Source organism: Pinus tabuliformis, chromosome 1_2, assembly GCF_031772625.1.
Source record: "Pinus tabuliformis cultivar Carrire ecotype Pingquan chromosome 1_2, CPIR1, whole genome shotgun sequence".
In the NCBI taxonomy this organism is placed as follows: domain Eukaryota; kingdom Viridiplantae; phylum Streptophyta; class Pinopsida; order Pinales; family Pinaceae; genus Pinus; species Pinus tabuliformis.
Genome location: NC_142298.1, coordinates 462,401,618 through 462,407,617, shown reverse-complemented (window position 1 = coordinate 462,407,617; position 6,000 = coordinate 462,401,618). Strand labels below are relative to the sequence as shown.

General features: G+C 35.8%; 1 pseudogene; it reads right to left on the bottom strand.

The window, feature by feature from the left end:
* Positions 1-3,016: 3,016 nt before the first annotated feature.
* Positions 3,017-6,000, bottom strand: part of LOC149206349 (uncharacterized) — a 46,341-nt pseudogene continuing 43,357 nt past the window's right edge.

Below are 6,000 nucleotides of genomic sequence, written 5' to 3'. Positions count from 1 at the left end.
ACCCTAGAAGAACTCAATGGGTGCTTGACCTATAAAATAAAAGGCCTTGAGAATGCAACCCATGCTCCAAAAATAATAATAATAATTTTATTTCATTTTACAATTTACAATAATCAAGAGTACATTTCATATTTATGAAGACCGAACCTAGTTACAAATTTTTCAACGAGTTGTGTTTTACAACATAAGAGAGAGTGCATATACTTTTGAGATAAGCAAGTAAAATTTGTGATACAAACAGTTATAAAGTGTACACACTTTCATGGAGGGGAAAAGAGAGAGTGACCCTTTATAATAAAATTAAAAGTACTATCCTAATAAATACACACATATGTGTAGGGAGAATTGTTAGTTAACTTATGAAATAATTCGCAGAGTAAAAATGGTTGTTTAAGCAAATAACATGCACATTTAAGTATAACCAATATCTATTATGAAGAATTAGAGTCTTCCACGTCATCTTGGTTTTCATTTAACTATCATAGTTTAGATTTCCTTTATTTTCTTATAAGATGGTCTCTTTGTGTCTCTCTTCCACGAGTCTCTTCTTGAAACCTCTGCTTGATGTCCTCCTTGAGCATTATTTTCCATGTAAATATGGGAATACCTACAAGTGAAGTTCACTCATGGAAAGATAAAATCAATCCCAAAATCACCTAGTCTACCTTGATTTTCTCATGCAAGACTCCATTTGTGATGGGACACTGTGCAACAACTAGGAGAGATTCTTAGGGATGCACAATGTGCAAATTCAGGAGGTAAGGAGTAGGAGGTTAAGCATTGGAAGTGTGCAATATAAATGGCAGGAGTGAGAGGCAAGGTCTTGCGTAGTAGGCAAGTCTAAGAGACAAGGGTGTCAGACTTGGGCACTGTGACTGCGGAATGCATAGTGATTCTAGAGGAGGCTCAAGAGATTGAGTAGGTTGCCACTAAAAATTTCATCGAATGGCCCTACTATCCACTAATACTGTGTAGTGAAAAATTATAGGCAGTGATGATCATGGATTGCGAAGTTGGAAAGTGTAAGCAACAAGGTTAAGTGACTATGCTCTAATGTTGCTCAATGCATAGTTGAAGGAGATTGTCCTCAAGGTGAGCACAATGCATAGGTCCAAGAGGTAAGGGTCTAATCACTGAGGATTATGAGTGCATAGTGTGTAGTACACTTGGATGAAGGTTGAATGTGCTCATGGATTGCATAAGATGTGAGGACACAGGAAAATTCAAAATTGACCAAGTGTAAGGTAAGTAAGGCATCAGAGAGACAGACTAAGAGCATACAAACGGGTCCTAAACAAGACAATAGGACACATAGTACCTGAAAACAACATGTATATAGTGAAATGATGACAAAGCCACACTTATCTTCAAGTGCAACAGTTATGATGCAAGCCTTTAGGACATAAGTGTCGACTAGAAAGAGAAAGTGTGCAATATAATGGTAGTGTGTCCAACACATGTTCTAATGACAAATAAGATCAACTAATGCAAGAGAGTGTGTTGGAGCTACTTCTAAAAGGTGCATCAGAGATTCCTTTAACAAAATTTGACACTTCGGGCTTCTTTAGAACGGAACTTGAACACTTAGAAAAACTTATAGAACATGTATATAAAAACTTTAACGACTCAAAATGATAGTTCACATGATCATTGGGAGGCTCCAAAATTTGAATGTAAGTAAAATTTTGAGGGTGTTGTAGCAGTGACAATAGAACCACATGTTCTTTTGGTCTATGTTCATCTTTATTTGAAATATGTCATTTCCATCTTATTAACCTTACTTTGTAGGTCTTGTATCTTGACATGGTAGGATAATATTATCATTTATTTTCAAATTATTTACCTCAATTTGGATTTGTCTGATTGTTTTATTCAATTGTTCTATCTCTACATCTTGTTGAGGCTTTTGAGCATATTTAGGAACAAAAATGTTTATTACATTTGAGGGTTTTCCTTAATATATTTTCCAACACCTCATCCATTAGCAACTCTGGGTGAAGAAGGAGCCTGAGATGAAATAGATATTTTTTATAGTTTCCTTTGTACTCACCTAAGAATAATTTCTGAGTCTCAATTACTATCCAACATGTCTTCTTCCATCTCTATTGATTTTCTTGTGGCTTCATCCAACGTTTCAATTTGTAATGATTTTATTGCATATTTTACAATTGATGGAATTGCATTTTCATAACATCAAAAAATAACTAGGTTATTTGGGCACTTTTCTTCTAGGATTTTTTGCATAGTTATGAAAAACACAAGCTCAAATATCTAATTCTTTATTTTTTCTCAAGACGTATTTGCATGAATTGTATAAATATGAAATGTAACAAGATAAGAATATCTAGTGATCTTTATCTTAGGAAGCCAAGATCTCAGAAACAAAAGAAAAGACATAAGGTGAAAATTTATTACAATAATGAGAAATAGCTACAACTACATTGTGGACAAATATGTCCTTTTATAAAGTGGGGAACATTATTTGTAGCCATCCCAAGTTTCAATACCATGGGTAAATACCATGGGTGGATACCATGTATGGATACCATGGGTGAATGTCATTATCCATTCAGATCAATCCTCCCCCCTTAGGAAGCAATGGTCCCCATTATGTGAAGTTCCCTCCTTAGAAGCTTTTGTTAAATATGAAAGAAGGATTTTGTGTGGTTGACCCATAAGTGTGGGTTTGTGGATGACCCAAAACCAAGTGTTGTTTAAGAGAATGATTTTGAGTGCTTGACCAATAACCATGGGTTTATGGATGACCAAAACCATGATGAAGATCTAAGGATAAAGATAACTGGTAATTCTCATGGGCCAACTGCAATAAATGGAATTCGATGGCAAGGGTTTTGAGTGGTTGAATCATAACCATGGGTTTGTGGATGACCCACAAACCATGATTAAAAAATATTTAAGGATAAAGGTACCTTGTAACGCTCGTGGGCTAGCTTTTATAATCATAGTGTGAAACATAGCAAATAGAATTCAATGGCAAGGGTTTTATATGGTTGAACTATAAGCGTAGGTTTTTGGGTGACCTGTAACCATGATGAATGCTAGTATAAGGATATAGATACCCTCTTCTAGATATAAGGAAGGTCCATGAGGTGTTGTATGTGCCATGATGGAGTGATAAGTTTTGTGCTCTTCCTATTAGATCATCATGTGAAGTTTCAGAATAACCATGCATAAATTGGCTAGGACCAAAGAGTGTTGTTTTTGGAAAAAAATTCAGCTCTAGTAGTACAATGTTGGAGGGGGTAGAATCACTTTTTTGAGATCACTGCTATATACAAGAGGTCCTTGCTTACTGTTTTCTACTTGTGGTACATTGTCTGGAGATTGAACACACTGAGGAGTACGTTGAAGACTTCCAGGACTTTTCTATGCAAGTACATTCAAATTGACTAAATGTGCATAATGTACGAGAATTGACTGCTGCAATTTATCGGACTACCCTACTAGATTTTACCATTGTAAAGCATGCACAACATTTTTAAGATGTGATTCTTGGCCTTCAAGTTGAAACTTTTTATATTCATGCTTTCGTGTTGAAGAGATCACTAAATAAGTACTTCAATCTAGAGGATATGGTTGTTGTAGCACATGGGATGAAGAATATGTTGGTTGTGTTATCAAGACATATTTATCAATTGGTTGTCAATTAAACGGATATATGGAGTAGCCTTTCAGGAAATGGAACCTCGTGAGGTTTGCATGTGTTTCCCATTGAATGGGATAGGTACTAGTGGAGTTGCAGTAGTTGGTGACTTGTAAGAATCACAACTGAGAAAATATAATATTTGATAAAGCTCATCAGATGGAGTATTTACCTTTTTCAGTCTTCGTGGAAGAGGTAACAATGGGAGTGGAGTAACAAGCTGATTCCTCACATTGATACTATTTTTTTTTAGATTGTGTATTCAATCTGTTAGGTTCCTATACCAATAGGAGTCATAATTTTGAATGACTGAGGTTAAGCCTTGTAATATTGTACATACCTTTGCTTTCTGCAAATGTTTTCCATATTATAGAATTAAAAAATGTAAAGAGGGTATGTCCTAAAAGAAGAATCAAAGGACAAAAGAATAAGAGAAGGTCAAAAAAATGAAAATATATGAACCCCAAAAAACAAAAAGAGACCATGAAAGTGTGCAAGTCTAAATGACACTACTATTTACTTTTATGTATAATAATGGTTGTGTGCAACTTTTTATTTATGCCACAATCCATGGTAATCAAACTATTTAATCTTGGTTATTTCATGCTTTGAATTTGATGTCTATAGTTAGAGAATAGAGTCTGACCAAACAGCTTAATCTTGGTAGATCAGTAGATAGGTAGAGAAATAAAAGGAGCTCATTAGTTTAATCTGAGCCCTTGGATGATATAAGGTTAGAAATAGATAGTTTGTTTTATAAAAGAAAATATAGAATAAGGGTTTGCTAGCCTAAATGCACTCAAAGAAATGAAGAAAACATGTTAAGGTAAATAAATGGGTAAGTAGAATAAAGGTTGCAGAAATATCAAGTGATTACACAAAAGCACTTATGTCATGTTTAAATACATCTTTTAAATGTGCTTAAGTAGTAAACAAAGCAAGGACAATGGTTTACAACTTGGTTTATTTAACATCCCCTTGGTCATTTCACCCCTCTACTTACTAATTTCCCATAAATAAGTTCAAAGTACTTAAATCCTTTAAGTCAAAGAGGCTCAGAGCATTTCTCTAACTTTTGGTGGGACTGGACCCTTGGCTTAATGACTTATGGACACAAGTGCTAGAATCCCCTTCATAAAATCTATTCCCCCTTCATTTCCCTAATCAAACCCCATTTTCCTATGGTTAAACTCTTTTTCCTAGGAAAAGCAAAAGAAACTCCATGTAAATCCCTTTTCACCCAAAAACCCACAAAAAACCTTTTATCCTAAGTATTGAGCATATGCACGCAAATATTACATGTTATTTTACGCTCAAGGGATATTACCCACTCCGCTCATTCACTTCATATTAATTTTTAATTTTACTATATAATCCCCAAAATTCCATTATCTCGTATTAATTAATTCCTTTATATAAATAACCCAACCCCTAGTTTAGTTATATACTATACACTTTACCCTATATCCCAAAAAAATTATTAATCCCAACATATAACCCTACCCGATCACCTAATCTTGTCATTAAGCAGTGCTCGATCTGCTAATCTAGTGATTAAATCTTAAACTAATCCCATACTGCCAAAGATTAAAGCTTGGCCCCCCCTTAAGCCCAAGCTTTTATCTCTCGCTCGCTTCCCTCGCCCGTCTGCCATTAGATCGACTTCTCGCTCATCCAATGGCCCAAAGCCATATCGGCCATGCCTGATGGCCGAACATTACCCACCCGATAAAGTGGTTTTCCCCAACCCCCCGATGGCTACATGTCAAGCTATGGACTATATCGGGTGACCCCTCCTAAAAACCACCTCTGCCTCATAAGCAGTGCGACGACCTCCAATACCGCCTCCCCACCAACTCGATAAACTGCTTATTATCCATAAATATGAATTTTCGTGCCATATTTGAAAAGTTACCCGTTAAAGCTTAAAAACCTGAAAACCCTCGTTTTCGTTCGTTTTTCCTGTTTCATAGTATAAACCCATTAAACCCTTCGGCGCCACCCTGAACCTCTGCAATGTAATTCGACCTCCAATTATGTCCAAAACACTGCCACAACTCCTTTCCCTATGCCATAAAAGCCATCAATTACCTTTCCTTCCAACCTATGTTTTCTGAATGATTGTTGTATTTTGCAGGTAATTAGCAGAAGACCAGAGCTTGGATAAATAGTTTTGATACTAGTCACGAAATTTGTTTACTCCAAGACTCGACAAGGAACCTATTCAAAAACCTGTATTCAGAAGAAGAATATAGTTACACACAGAGCCGAGAAGAAAACAGTCACACAGAGCATTGACAGTCAAAACAGAGGAACCAGACCGAATATGTAGTTAG